This window comes from Solanum pennellii, chromosome 2, assembly GCF_001406875.1.
Source record: "Solanum pennellii chromosome 2, SPENNV200".
NCBI lineage: Eukaryota > Viridiplantae > Streptophyta > Magnoliopsida > Solanales > Solanaceae > Solanum > Solanum pennellii.
Genome location: NC_028638.1, coordinates 13,025,925 through 13,042,529, shown reverse-complemented (window position 1 = coordinate 13,042,529; position 16,605 = coordinate 13,025,925).

The following is a 16,605-nucleotide window of genomic DNA, read 5'->3' as shown; positions in this document are numbered from 1 at the left end:
GAACGTCCATGTCGTTTAAAAGGTTTGCCTTAGAAAGTTTTCATGTATCTTGATGTGTTTGAGTGAGTTTCACGTGTTCATTTTAATCAATATTTATGTGGTATGTCCCTAAGATCTAGAAAAATATGTTTAAGGGTTTTATGTCTGGGTACAACACTACCTAGGACCTACAAGGGACCCTTGAGAAGGGCCCAATACTTTGGTCCAAAACTGCCTGGCAGTGTTCACCAACGGGACAAGTCGATGTCCAGTTGACCGATCGACGGCTCATCGACTTGGTCCGTCGATTGGACCTGCAGGTATTCTTTTTTGGATGGTTTCATAACTAACCAACGCACCCATTAATGGGGCGTTGGTTGACACACGGTCCGTCGTTTGGGAGTCGCTGATGTTGCCTGTGAAAAAGCTGTCATTTTCTGTTTTGGCGTGGGGCATTTTGTAAATCAACCCCAAGTATTTTTGGACCCTAGGATGATTTTTTTGGGTTTTTAGGGTATCTTACATTAGTTTTAATTCCTAGACCTAGATAATAACCCTCATTCAAATATTCAAAGTCACTCTCTAAAAACAAAACTCTCTCAAGTCTTTATTGGAGCTAAGACTCAAGGAGAACTAGTTGGGCTGATTTAGACGTGTTTCATCAAAAAATGTGTTTTTTAATAGTTGAGGTATGGTATCCATCCTTGAACTCTCTCCTATTCAGAAAGTCATTTCTAAAAGATTTCAAAAAGGATTTTCAAAGTCTACTTTCTTCTATCTTTTATTTGAAGCGTGCGTCTGCTTGTAAAAGTGTTTTAATAATTCAAATGTATTTATTTTAGTATAAGTTGATGATTTTAGTGTCAAAACCCTAATGAACTCATGTTTATGCATATTTCTGACTTTTAGTTTAAGATATAGTTTAAATGAACATGTTTTTGTAGGGTATGAACTTTTATTTCTTATTTTGTTAATATGACTTAGCTACTGCCCTACGGGCCTTATAATAATGAAATATTGAGGAATTAGTTATAGGTTTTGATGGATTGGTTAAATGGAGAGTTGCTTATATTGTAATTCTTATTATGAATTTCTCTTGAGTGGTATGGTCCACCTTCATGGTGGCGGTGGTTACTTGATGTCTTTGGATATATTTGATATTCATTGTAAGTGTGTCTTTGAAGGCCTACTTGTGAAATGAAGTGAAAATGAAGTTTTTTTTTTGATATGTATTATGAAGCTTGAATTGAATGTATTTCTTAGATTATTCCTAAAAGAAGTAAGTGTATTTGTTGAGCATGCAAATGTGTAAGAAATGATGAATGAAGGTGTAAGCATGTCCAGAATTCAATGTATGAAAGAAATGACTTATGTGAAAGGTGTGCTCAAATGTACACACACTTTGAGTGACTGAATGAATGAATTTAAAGAATGTGAATGAAAAGGGGAGTTTTGGTGGGTGAACGCTCATTGTGAGTTGAGATGAACTATTTAGTAGCAACCTCACTACCTCCCAAGAGATTTCTAATGTAGGTTGGAGGATGAATTCCCATTGTGAATTTAAATGGTGTGTTCAAATGTTATCCTTGACCTTTAGTAATAAATGTTTAAGACTCCATGGGGGAGTTTTGCTTAGCACCGAGAGGATTTAAAGAAGGGATCGATTCACATTGTGAGTAGAGATGTTAAACCCAATTTACCCCTTGATATGAGTACACCTTGCTAGTATAGAGTGAGTTACTTAGAATAAATCTCTTTATTCCTTAACTATGCGCCACATAGGTGTAGCTATTGGAAAATCCATGTAAAAGCTAAGAAAAAGATCCCATTCTAGGAAAGTGGGGAACCCTCATCCGATAAGGGTAGTATCAGGATTCGATATCTAGATCTCATGGTCTATGTCGGTCAAAAGTATTCTTCCACAAAATAAAGAATGAACTAAGTCTCCTAAAATATTATACTACTAAGGTTAGGTGGTGGTATGGGACGCTATCTATCCATTACACTAGGTAGACCTTCCGAAAGGGGAGTGTTGGTTTTTTTTATATGAAATGTATGAACTAAGTCTCTTCAAAGAATGTACTACTTATGTTAGGTTGTAGTATGGGATGCTATCTATCATTACACTAAGTAGACTTTCAGAAAAGGGAGTCTTGGTGTGTTCTATCATGTGCTGTAAATGAAGTTGGATAAATTAAGATCTAATGATAATGAAGTATGTTAAAACTAAGTTCTATATGAAGAATTTAAGAGAGGATAATGTAGGGTGCTTAATCCAAGGGAATGCTCAACGATCACTAAGTGGGAGTAGTAGTAGGGGAAGATACTCTCACGTTGCACATAGTGTCTTATAGGTCCTATTGGAGAAGGGTATTTACATGAAATCCTTCTTGTATGAATGTGTTTTAAATGCCTAACCAAGAGTGTGGACTTGATTTCTGGACTAGGTAAGTGTCTGGTTGGCAGTCTTAAGGAACGCTTTGATGTTTCTTGAAGGGGGTGTATGGGAGATCCCTTCTTGTATTACCTTAGGGAGTCCTAGGAAAAATTTTGTAGGGAAACCTCAAAGGAAATAAGTTCACATTGGTTGGATTGTATTTTCACTGTATGATGTCATTGTATTCATTGTAAGGTTCTTTAAGTTACTGTAAAGTGTGTTTTGTTCCTAAAATTTTTAGAGTCCTACCTTATGTGTTAAATTATGATTTTTATACTTTTTAAAATATTAAATCATAAAAGTTTTATCAATTCGGCATGAAATATTATTTTAATAAAGTGTCCCAATTTGCATGTTTATACATATGTCATACTAAGAACATTGGCTTGTACTATCCCCATACTTTTCTATACTTATTAAGTATAGGTTGGAGGAAAGTTTGAAGACTAGAAGAAAAGCTTATGAAAGATTCTCTCAAAACTAAGTATGTCCTCATATATTCGAGGCATAGTCATGTTTCTTAGTTTCTATTCTAAAGACTTATTATGTACTTTTCATTTAATGTAAAGGGCCGTGTCTCTAAGATACTTATATCTTGTCTTTGAGTTGGCTTTTATAGACAAGATCAAATTCTTAGCTTTTAGAAACATGTTCTATTTATTAATTTATTCGTGAAAAGTTCTAATTCTGCACTAGTTTTCATGTCTTATGTAATGAATGATACCTAAGGATTGTACAAGACCTCTGAAAGGTCAAGTACGAAATTGTTCGAACCCATGGGTTCTCCCTTTCTTCTTGGGGGTGCTTTTGGGTCGTCACAATCATGGTATCAAAGCATAAATTATGGGAAATAATTTAGGGTCTAAAAGACTCGGAAGACACATCTAGTAGAGTCTTGGTCATTGGTGTGAGTCGCAACACATCCATAGAAAAGAAGGCTATAAGATGATAGAAGTTTCACTTTATTTAGTATTCTAATGTTGTGACTTAGAGTTCAGTTCTATAGAATTTCTCTCTCAACCTCTTCTCTTTGTGTTTATCGGACATGAATACGAGGAGAAAAACCTCTAGGTTGGAGGAGAAAGGTGTAGCTAATGAAAGGATCCCTACCAAGTCCCTATAGGTGGCAAAGAGAATATGAATGAAGTGATTCCGGCTCCGGAACCTCAAGGGCAACAAGGACCTCAAATGCCCTTTATGCCTCAAGCTCCATTTGTTTAAGGGGATATGACTAATGCGGAGTTGAGGGTTTCCGTAATGAATTTGACCCAACTCATGACGGCTCAAGATCAAGTCGTCACTAATCATTTGGTTGCCCAAGGTAACCAAGGTTATACACCTCAACCAAATGTGAGAACTCCCGCCTCTAAAATTAGGGATTTTATGTTGATGAACCCCCCTACTTTCCATGGAACTATGGTGGATGAAGATCAACAAAGATTCATATATGATATATTTAAAGTGGTAGATGCTATGGGTGTGACCCCTAGGGAGAGCAGAGCTAGCAACTTACAACTCAAGGATGTGGCTCGAGTGTGGTTTGAGCAATGGAGGTTTGACAGACCTTTAAGGGATGGTCTGGTAGATTGGGATGTTATTAAAGAGACTTTTCTATATAGGCTCTTTCCTTAAGAGTGGAGTAAAAGATGATAGTTGAATTCATGAATCTTCACCAACGGGGAATAAGTGTGTAAGAGTATTCTCTCAAATTCACCCAACTTTATAAGTATGTCCCGACTATAGTAGCTATCCCTAGAGAAAGGATGAACAAATTCGTGATGTGAGTGTCTAGCTTGGTGGAATAAGAGTGCCGTACGATAATTCTACTTAGTTACATAGATATCTCTAGACTCATGGTGTATGCACAAAAAATTGAGGAGTCCAAAATTAGGGAAATAAGGAAAGAGTGGAAGAGGCCTAGGTTTGATGAATCTTGTAAAGGAAAACCTAGGAGGAGGTTCTATTATCAAGAGTCTTCCATGGGGAACAAGGATAGAGTTTCCAACCAAAATTCTAAAAGTGGTGGCCATACTTTTGAGAGTCCTAAGTGTAGTACTTGTAGGAAGCAACACTTGGGTAAGTGTCTTACCGGAACGGATGTTTGCTTTTCCTGTGGTAGTAAGACTCACAAGATGAGACACTTCCCCAACATCAATACAAAGGGGAAAGGATTCAATCAAGCTCCCCTAGATCCTAATGCTCCAAAGAAGAACCCTCGCTATGGGATGGGGGCTAGGAAGGACAACTAATCCAGAGTTGATGTTCTTGCTAAGTCTTAACTTTTTATGATTGCTGTTTTTATGTTATTAGGGTAGTATATATGGTTTTATACTTCATATTATCATGCATTCTTTATTAATTACTCAATGAATAAATTTTTGAAATTTTAGCATTTTTCATAGTGTTACAATGAATGCACACTGTTACATATTTCAATTTTGAGAAAAATAGTCTTGTTTTTAATTGAAGTTTCAATGTGTGTAAAAGTGATATGTATTTGCATGTTTAATTTTAGAGAATTCCTCCATAAACGTAGGATAGGGGTGAGTTTTGAAATTGTGAAGTTGATGAAAAAGTTGCTTATGTTGCAATGTATATGAAAGTGAGAAATTGTGCTCCTTGCTAGTTGGTGCGTTGATTATGAATATTTTACCTTCATTTTAATGTATTATGTTTTTCTAATGGAGTCCTTTATGGTCTTAAAGTCTTAGTGTCATCGAGGACGAATGTTATTCCAAGTGGTGTAACACCCAAAAATGAACTAAGGTGAACTTGAGCTTCGTGATTGCTTATTGAGTTAATTTTAAGTTAAAATGAGATGTTCTTAGGCAGTGCGTAAATTTGGTTAAGTTTTGAGGTCAAACGTCCAAGAACGTCCATGACGTTTAAAAGGTTTGCGTTAGAAAGTTTTCATGTATCTTGATGTGTTTGAGTCAATTTTATCTGTTCGTTTCAATCAAAATTTATGTGGGATGTCCCAAAGACCTAGACGACTATATTTAAGGGTTTTATGTCCAGGTACAGCCCCACCTAGGATCCACAAGGGACCCTTGAGAAGGGACCAAGACTTTCGTCCAAAACTACATGGCAGTGTCCATCAACGGACAAGTCGACGACCAGTTGACCAATCGGCCGCTCTTCAACTTGATCCATCGATTGTAACTGCTGGTATGCTGGTTTGGACGGTTGCAGACCCAACCAATGAACCCCATAGATGGGGCGTTGGTTGACACACGGTACGTTGTTTGGTAGTCGTTGATGCTGCCTGTGAAAAAGATGTCATTTTTCTGATTTTGCTTGGGGTTTTTGGTTTATTAACCCCAAGTCTTTTAGGACCCTATGATGATTTTTAAAGGGTTTTAGGATATATAAGATTTGTTTTAATTCGTATACCTAGATACCCCTCATTCAAATATTCGAACTCTCTCTCTCTCTCAAAACAAAACTCTATCAAGTCACCATTAGAGCTAAGACTCAAGGAGAACTAGGAGGGCTGCTTTCGACGCGTTTCTTCATCAAAATTATTGGGTTTTCTTGTAATTGAGGTATAGTATCAATCCATGAACTCTCTTACATTCAAGGTGTCATTTTGAAAAGATTTCAAAAACGGTTTTCATACTCTTCTTTCTTCTGTCTTTGATTTCAAGCATGGGTCTTCTTGTAAAAGTGTTTTAATGATTCAAATGTGTTTCTTATAGTATAAGTTGAAGCCTTTAGTTTTAAAACCCTAATGAACTCATGTTTTTGCATATTTTAAACTTTTTACTTAAGAAATGGGTTAAATGAACATGTTTGTGTATGGTCTGAACTTTGGTTTTCTTATGTTGTTATTATGACTTAGATACTTCCCTAAGGTCCTTATAATAATGACATATTAAGGAAATGGTTATAGGTGGTGATGGATTGGTTAAATGGTGAGTTGCTTATAATGAATAATTCTTATCATGAATAGCTCTTGAGTGGTATGGTCCACATTCTTGGTTGCGGTGTTTACTTGATGGCTTTGGATATATTTGATATGTATTGTCACTGTGACTTTGAAGCCCTAATTTGTTAAATGAAGTTTATTCTTGTTAATGTGTATTATTAAACTTGAATTGAACATATTTCTTAGGTTATTCCTAAAAGAAGTAAGTGTATATGTTGAGCATGCTAGTGTGTCAAAAATGATGAATGAAGGTGTAAGCATGTCTAGAATTAAATTTTACAAATGAAATTATTTATGTGAATGATGTGCTCACCTGTACACATTTTGAGTGAATGAATGAATGAAGTTAAAGAATGTGAATGAAAAGGGGAGTTTTTGGGTGAGCACTCATTGTGAGTTGACATGAAGGGTTTACTAGCAACCTCACTACCTCCCAAGAGCTTTATAATGTAGGTTGGAGGATGAATACCCATTGTGAGTTTAGATGGTGTTTTCAAAATTTATCCTTGAACTTTAGTAATAAATGTTTAAGACTCTGTGGGGGAGTTATGCTTAGCCTAGAGAGGATTTGAAGAATAGGTGGGTGCACATTGTTAGTATAGATATTGTACCCAATGCACCCCTAAAGATGAGTACTCCTTTCTAGTAGAGAGTGAGTCACTTAGTAGAAATCTCTTTATCCCTTAAGTATGCGCCCGTATATGTGTATCTATTGGGAAAGCCATGTAAAATCTAAGAAAAAGACCCCATCCTTGGCAAATGGGTAACCCTCATCCGATTAGGGTAGTATCGGGATTTCATGTATTCATCTCATGGTATATGTCGGTTAAATCTATTGCCCCACAATAGAAAGAATGAACTAAGTCTCCTAAAAGAAAGTACTACTTAGGGTAGGTGGTGGTATGGGACGATATCTATGCATTGCACTCGGTAGACCTTATGACAGGGGAGTCTTAGTGTCTTTCACATTAAATGTATGAACTAAGTCTCCTAGAAGAACGTACTACTTCAGGTAAGTGGTTGTATGAAACGATATCTATCCATTACAATAAGTAGACCTTCCGTAAGGGGAGTCTTGGTGAATTCTATCATGTGTTGTAAATGTAGTTAGATAACTGAAGGTCTAATGTTAAGGAAGTGCGTTAAAAATAAGTTCTATGTGAAGACGTTAGAAGTGACTAATGTAGGGTGATTAATCTGAGGGAATCCTCAAGGATCACTAAGTGGTAGTAGTAGTATGGTATGCTACTCTCATAGTGCACTTAGTATAACTTAGGTCCTATTGGAAAAGGGTACTTACATGAAATTCTTCTTGTATGAATGTGTTTCAAATGTATATCCAAGAGTGTGAACTTGATTCCTAGACTAGGTATGCCTATGGTTGGTACTCTTAAGGTTCGCTTTGGTGTGTCATGAAGGGGGTGTATGGGTGGTCCCTTCTTAAATTACCTTAGGGTGTTAGGATATCTTGGTTAGGGAAACCTCATGGGAAATAAGTTCACATTTCTTGGATTGTATTTTCACTGTATCATGTCACTATACACTGTAAGGTTCTTTAAGTTACTGTAAAGTGTGATTTGTTTCTAAAATTTTGAGAGTCCTACATTATTTGTTAATTGATGATTCTTACACTATTTCATCTCTTAATTGATGAAGGTTAATCAATTCGCATGAAAGCTTATTTTACTAAAATGTCCCTTTTTGCATGTTTTTACATATGCCATATTTAGTACATTATCTTTTACTAACCCTATACTTTTCTATGCATAATATGTATAGGTTGGAGGCACGTTTGAAGAATAGAAGACAAGCTTGGGAAAGATCCTCTCGAGACTAAGTATTTCTTCATATAGTCGAGGCATAGTGGTATTTCTTAGTTTCTATTCTAAAGACTTATTATGTAGTTTTCATTTAATATAAAGGGTCGTGTCCCTAAGATATTTATATCGTGTCTTTTAGTTGGCTTGTGTAGACGAGATTAAATCCTTAGCATTTATTAAAAATTTTCTATTTATTAATTTATTTGTCAAAAGTTTTAGTTCCGCACTACATTTCATGTCTTATGTAATGAATGATATATAAGGCTTGTACAAGACATCCAGAAGGTCAAGTATGCAATTGTTCTGACCCATGTGTTCTACCTAACTTCTAGGGGTCCTTTTTGGTCGTTACAATTACGACCACTTATACTTCTTTAGAGTGGGGTAATTTCAGCATATCAAATTTTCGCGCCGCTGCCGAGGAATCTGGATTTTAGATTAACTTTAATTACATTATTGAAATTTTATCAATGATTTTCTATTTTAGTTTTTGTTGTTGTTTTATTTTCTTTTAGTTCTAGCTCTAGTGTATGCCAAGTACACGGACACGAGGAGAAACACTCCCTCCATTCGATCAAGAACTTAACCGCACATTGAGAGGGATGAAAAATCAACATATCCCAGCCAATCGGGGTGATGGAGCAGACCGATAGCCTCCACCACCAGTTTAGGAACACAATCAGGCACGAGCTGAGAACCTACTAAGAGAGGTTGTCAGAAAAGAACCTCGAGCACCGTCACAACTTCAGTATAACTATTGGGGCAACCTGAACATTGCAGATTCTACTGGACCTCTTGTCCTACCCCTCTTCCATCTGGGCATACATTTGTGGTGATGAGTAGCTTCATGTAGATGTTCAACGTCTTATTTTTATTCTTCGAAATGCCATTGGAGGACCCACATGCTCATATAGATAAACTAAGGTATGTATGCCAAAGTTGTGTGGGTACACAAGACTTTGATATGAATGTAATTGGGTTGTGAGTTTTCCTCTATGATTGACAGGAGATGCCGCCATTTGGTTTATTTAGCTACCCTAAAACTCCATCTATACTTGGGTTCAGTTGAAAGATTTGTTTTTAGAAAAGTACTATCCAGTGTCCAAAAAACTCAACCACAAGGATAAGGTGAACAACTTTGTGACATTACTTAGAGAGTAGGTGAGTAGCTCTTTGGACAAATTTACTTCGTTCATGAGAGGCGTCCCAAACCACCGCATCGATCATGAGTCGATGAAAGAGTACTTCTACCGGGTGAAGATGATATCAATAAAGCAGTGCTTGATAATATTGTAGGTGGATCCTATGGAGAATGTACATATGCTGAGATTGCAGATAATTTGGAGAAGATATCTCGTAACAACAAGGCTTGGAAAAGTAGAAAGTCAGACATTGGGAGAAACACCTTTGTGGGTCAATATACAAACAACCCAGCTGCAGACGAGATTCTTGAAGAGATGGCGCAAATGAGAACTGATCTAGGGTTGGTCTTCAAACATGTGAGCGAGGTGTAGAGAAGGTAAATGCGGTGAACTAATTGACTAAACCCCTATTATCAGTATATGAGTACTATTATGAAGAAGATGCCTATGCTGTGTATGATAAGATAGGGGATTTACGAACAAATGCCCAAGGCTCCAATCAAGAGAATTTACGCCAAGGTCAAAACAATGGTAACTACAATAGATAGAATTAATATGTCCGAGATAGGAACTACAACCACGACAACAACTTCAATCGGTAAAACTATTGTAAGACGAGTGATCGGAGTTGGCCCTATATTCCCCCACAAAATTGGGAAATTGCTCTTTGGGACGGTGGAGGAGTATGTACAAGTTGAGGATATGCTGCACAAGATTAAGAGGAGGTTTGATGCTAGTTATGAGAATGTCAAGGAGATGAGAGGTGACCTACCTAATATTCGAAATAAAGTGGATGGACATGTAATTTTGGTTTAGCACCTTGACTTACAAATGGCTTAATTGTCCAATACTGTGAATCCATGCCTGATAGTCACTACTCGAAGGGGTAAATCAACTACTGATCCACCTATGCCACCCGCAGTAGAAGGTAATATGAGAAAAGAGAAATAGGTAGTAGAATCTAGTGAAATGGACAAAACGACGAAACAAGAAGAGGTATCTCAGAAAGTCGTCCCCATTCCTAGGCCTCCAGTGGCATTTCCTCATATATTGAAGAAGAATGAGATGGTTGGATAGAAGCTTTGGAACAAATGCCCGGTTATGCTAAGTTATGAAGAATATGGTGACTAAGAAGAGATCCGTGAGTTTTGAAGATGATGACAGAATATAGCATTGCAGTGCTATTGCTACAAGGTCTCTTTTGCAGAAGAAGGAAGATCTGGGTGCCTTCACTATCCCATGTACTATAGTTTTACTTCACTTTGCTAATTCACTATGTGATCTTGGTACGAGCATAATTCTCATGCATCTATCCATTTATAAAAAATAGGCTTAGGTAACCCAAAGCCTACAACGATTCGGTTATTGATGGCCGACCGAACTGTGAAGAGTCCAATGGGTATACTCTATGATGTGCTTGTGAATATGGAGTAATTTATATTTGTGGCCGATTTTTTGATTCTTGATTGTGAAGTTGACTTTTAGTTCCCCATTTTTAGGAATACCATTCCTTGCCACTGAGCGTGCACTAGTCGATATTGAAAAGGGGCAGATGAAATCAGGTTGAACAATGAAGAAACAACTTTCAATATATGTAGGTCCGTCAGGCAGAGTGGTGAGCTCATAATTGTATCTGCTATAACCTACATGTTAGAGAGTGTAACTGAAGTATAAATTGAAGAGCGACTAGGTGTCGAAGTACTAGGGGTAGTGATCATGAATTTTGATAGTGATGGTATTGAAGAGTATGGGTCTTTGTTGGCTCCTAGTGAACGAAATAAATATCGGCCGAAATCAAAGAAATTAGAGTGGATATGAATCATCGCGAGTCTCCACCCGCGAAACCATCTATTGAAGGGGGCCAAAAATTAGAGATTAAGGCTCTACCACCTCATTTGAGGTATGTGCTCTTGGGTAGAGATGACACTTTCCTGGTCATAATTGCAGCACATTTGAATGAATGACAAGTAAAGGGATTAGTAGCGGTATTGAAGAGGTTAAATCCAGCCATTGGTTTGACTATTGTGAACATTATTGGGTTCCCCCCCCCCCCCGCTTTTTGTTCCCACAAATCTAACTCATGACAGATCACAAACCAAGTATGGAGCACCAAAAAAGGTTGAATCCACCCATGCAATAGGTAGTGAAAAAGCAGATCATCAAGCGGTTAAATCCTGGGGTTATTTATCCAATTGCGGAAAGTAGTTGGGTATGTCATGTTCAGTGCGTGCCTAAAAAGGGTGGGATGATAGTGGTATCTAATGATAAGAACGAGTTTGTTCCCATGCATCCAGTGATCGATGTAGAATTTGTAGGGACTACCAGAAGTTTAATTCTTTACTGAGAATGATCATTTCCCCATGCCCTTTATGGACCAATTGTTAGACAGACTTCAACGCAAAGGGTGGTATTTTTTCTTGATGGATATTCGGTCTACAATCAAACTTGTATTACCCCTGAGGATAAAAAAAAGACCACTTTTACTTGCTGTTATGTGATATTTTGCTTTTGAAAGGATGTCGTTTGAGTTATGTACTTCACCGGACACTTTCAAAAATTTTATGATGTTTCTATGATATTATGGAGAACACTAGTGAGATGTTCATGGATGATTTTTCTGTGCTTGGAAACTCATTTCATCAGTGTTAGAGTAATTTTTTTGATTTTCTCAAAAGATGTGAAGATTGTAATTTGGTGGTGAATTGGGAAAAAAATGCCACTTTATGGTAAAGGAATGTACAGTGTTGGGCCATCGCATCTAGGAGAAGGGGATAGAGGTTGATCGATGTAAACTGGGAGTGATAGAAAGGCTTCCTCCACCCATCTCTCTAAAAGGTGTGAGAAGTTTCTTAGACATGCTGCCTTTTACAGGAGGTTTATTAAGGATTTCTCAAAAATTTGACACCCTAAAAATTTGACACCCTTTGTGCAAACTTCTACAGAAGGAATGTAATTTCTATTTCGATGAATCCTGTCTGATAGCATTTGGAGAGTTGAATGATAAGTTGGTGTTTCCACCCATTATTATTACACTAATTTGAGTAAGACATTTGAGGTGATGTGTGATGCCATTGGAGTTTCAATTGGTATGGTATTAGGACGAAGAAGAGTTAAAATACTTCATCCAATTTAGTATGCAAGTAAATCTCTAAATGAAGCTCAGAAGAACTACACAGTAACTGAACAAGAACTTCTTTCTGTGGTGTTTGCATTCAAAAATTTTCACACCTATTTACTTGGCATGATGGTTATAGTGCATTTTTACCATTCTTCTTTGAGTTATATGCTGGCCCAGAAGGATGCAAAGCCAAGGTTGATTTGATAGGTACTATTTTTTCAAGGATTTGATTTTGATGTTAAATATAGAAAAGGGAACGAAAAATCAAGTTTCCAATCACTTGTCTAGATTGGAGGATGAAGCTATGTGGGAGTTAGGAGAAAAGGCGGAAATTGATGATGCATTCCAAGATGAACATGTATTGGACGCCTCTAAGGATTTGATACCATGGTTTGCAGACTTTGCGAACTATCTAGTGAGTGACTTGGATCCATCGGACTTGACTTTCCATCAGAAGAAGAACTAAATGCATGATGTGAAAAAGGTCTTTTGGGATGAGTCTTACATATACCGGAGTTGTGACAATTAGATTATTCTTCTTTGTGTACCGGAGGTTGAGATGTTGAGTTTTATGGAGGCAATTCACTCCTCGCCTATCGGTGGTCACAATATTGGTATCGAGAATGCGCATAAGGTCTTGTAGTGCGGCTTCTATTAACCAATCATTCATCAAGATGCTCATGAGTTCTCCAAATCATGTGATCGGTGCCCATGAGATGGACCAATTTCGAAAAGGCAAGAACTCACCTTAAATCCGATTCTTGTCATTCAGTTATATGATATATGGGGAGTTGATTTTACGGGCCAAGTTTTGAGTTCTCATGGAATTAACTATATACTGGTGGCGGTCGACTCTGTGTCAAAATGGGTGGAAGCAATTGCGCTACCTTACAATGAAGGAATGAGTGTCACCACGTTCTTGAAAAAAAAAATATTTTCCTGATTTTGCACACCTAGGACCATTATTAGTGATGGTGGCTCTCACTTCTGTAATAAATTGTTCAAAGGGCTATTGGTGAAATATAGTTTTCGCTATAATGTGGCTACTCCTTACCATCCACAGAGTAGCAGGCTAGTTGAGGTGTCTTATCGTGAGATCAAGCAAATTTTGGCGAAAACGGTGAATGCTAATAAAACGGATTGGTCAAGAAGGCTAGATGATGCTCTGTGGGACTACCATATTGCATACCATACTCTCATAAGTATGACTCCGTACCAACTTTTATATGGGAAGGCTTGTCACTTGCCGATCCAGTTAGAGCACAAGGTACTGTGGGCGATCAAGAAACAGAAGATAGGTTTGACTGAAGTTGCAGAACAAAGACTTAATGGGTTGAATGATCTTTATGATTCTTCTTATCAAGGCCTATGAATGTTCATCCATATACAAATAGAATATGTCTAAGTATCAAAACCAAATAATTCAAAAGAGACAATTTGCTGTTGGTGATATGGTGCTTCTATGTAACGGTAGGTGTAAGACCGCCAAAATGAGTTAGGGTGTCTGCTGATCACTTTATCCTATAATCTTGTTAACATGTTAATTCATAGTCGTAGATTATGCATGAGTAATTTGAGGTGATTTAGAAGTCAAACGTCAAGGGAAGACCAAGACATTAGACGACTAGTCACCAAGAGGCCTTATGTGATTTTATGTGCTTATGTGTGTTTCATGGGATTATGAAGTCCTTATATGAGTAAATTATGTTTATAGGTAGAATTTTGAATTTCAGGAAGCTTGGAGGTAAAATGTCCAAGAACGTCCTAGACGTTCAAAAGTTAGCCTTTGAGATGTGCTTGTGTGTCTTGAGTGTGCCTAGCATGTTTGAAGGTGTTGCGAATGTTTGGTTTGAATGAAACTGATGTGGAATGTACTTGACATGTTATGGTATATATTTACATTGGAAACGTCAAGGTAGGACTCCCCAAGGTCCCCACAAGAATTCCTTAAAGAGGACTCAAAGGCTGTCAAGACACTGCCTTTGCAGTGTCAATCGACGGTGCCAAAGGACGGATCGTCAATCCACAAACGGCCCATCGATGGAAACTTATCCTGGTGAAGGCTTAAGGCTGTTTTCAAGCCTCATATCCAAACGACGGCCTGTAGTACGGACCGTCGATGGACTTACTAAGCGTCATGTGTACCCGTCGATGGTGCCTGCAACTACAGCCTGTGGACTGTTTCATTACAGGAGTGAATGGGAAATTTACCCCACGTGCTAACCTGACCCTTTTTTATTTATTTGGTTGTTTTTTGGTGTATTTAAATGATAAAAAACGTGACAACACGATTCAAAATTCAATTCACACAAATTAGACTTCCCTCCAAAAATATTCTCTCGAGAACCTCCATTGAAGGTGAAGCTCAAGAACATCTTTGATCTTGTATTTCAAATGAGTTCTTCACCATGTTTTAGAGGTATTAATCTACATTAAGGTATGGTGATTCTTCATCTCTAGTTAATCTTCCATCTAGGGAGTTCTTCTCAATGTTTTCAAAGAGAAAAGTATGATCAAACCTCTTATCTTGCAATCCAGCCATGTGTGTTTCTCAAAACGTTTTTAAAGGTTTCCTAATGATGAATTGAAGCTAACATGTTGATTGTAATGTGAATTTAAATCCAATTGCATAATGAACACATGCTCTCTTCAAAATCTCATTTTAGCCTATGTATGGGCTCTGTGATTGTGATCTTATGTAAATCGAATTGTGATTCAATTATGTTAATATGCTTATATATACTTCCTAGTACGTGTTTTGTTTATGAATTGTTTATGATATATCCATCTAGATCAATGTTTATAAATTTGACTAAGGTTAGTCTATAATGTAGTATCTTGTGATCCTTATTCTAGCTTGATTGTTAGGTCATTCAATTATGTTAAATTGATGGTTAGATACTTCCCATGATATCATGTGATGATGAATTATGCATTGTTATTTCAATATCGATTGTGTATTGAAGAATGGATCTCTATTTCCTATTGATTGTTAAAGAATAATATTCACTATAATCTCGCCTATATAGTGCATGAATGTAGGATTTCGTTATGTGAAGATACTTGTAGATACTGCCTTATATTTCTATATTTATGAAATATGTGCATAAATCATGGATGATCAAAGAAAGGGAGTTTTGGTAAGGATGATCTACATTCCTCTAATACTATTGTATTGGTGATGTAGTTTATTTGTTAGTAGCATGATCTTGTAGTGTCTTACGCGTGATTTTGTTTATGTTAAAGTATATTTAGCTACTTCCATATATGTGAATTGTTTATTAAAAAGGTGTATTGATCAATGATGTTCAAAGGATGAGAAATTTGTAAGATGTCCTATCTTCTTTACTCTCTTATAGTATTGATAATTTATGGAGCCTTTGTATGGAATTGTGTTGTATGGTCCACTTATGGTGGCGGTGTTTACTTTATTTTAAATATATATGTGATGCAAACATGTCCTTGAATGCAACTATACTATGAATGTGTGTTGGTGATGATCACCCTATGTGAAGATTTTGCCTACTTTTCCTATTCTAGCTATGATCTTGGTTGTATTGCTCATGTTGCAAGTATATGTATGACTAGGTTGGATTTGATAAGGTGCTGCCTTAAATGATTATAAATGTTTAATGATCCCTTACATATGTAGCCGTATGTAAAAGTATGTCATATATCATTAACTAGGATGACTTGATAGGTGCACTAATATGGGCAAGGGTATGGGACCTTGCACCATTATGGGCAAGGGTATGGGACCTTGCCTATGCATTGCACATGTGTACCTTGATAGGATAGTTCCTACATTAGCCTTCTAAGTACATGAATAGTAATGTATGAACATGTCATGAATATGACTTATATGCTATGATGTTAAGTATATCATATGATGAAATATGAATGTGCATAGTGTTTTGGTGTGTTTATATCAAAGGATTACTCATATAGTTATACCTATATACTCATGCATTAATGTATGAACATGTGTGGCCTTAATGTGTTATGTCAAACAATTGCTCACATATAAATATACATACACACATGTATGAAGATCTAGTCAATAGAGGGGTTTTGGAAAGTGTTCTCAAATGTACCCTAAATTGGATGGTGCTTGAATATGATATGTCCATGTAAAAGGGTGTCTCACATAAATAGGTTGATGAACTCTCATCTATAACCTA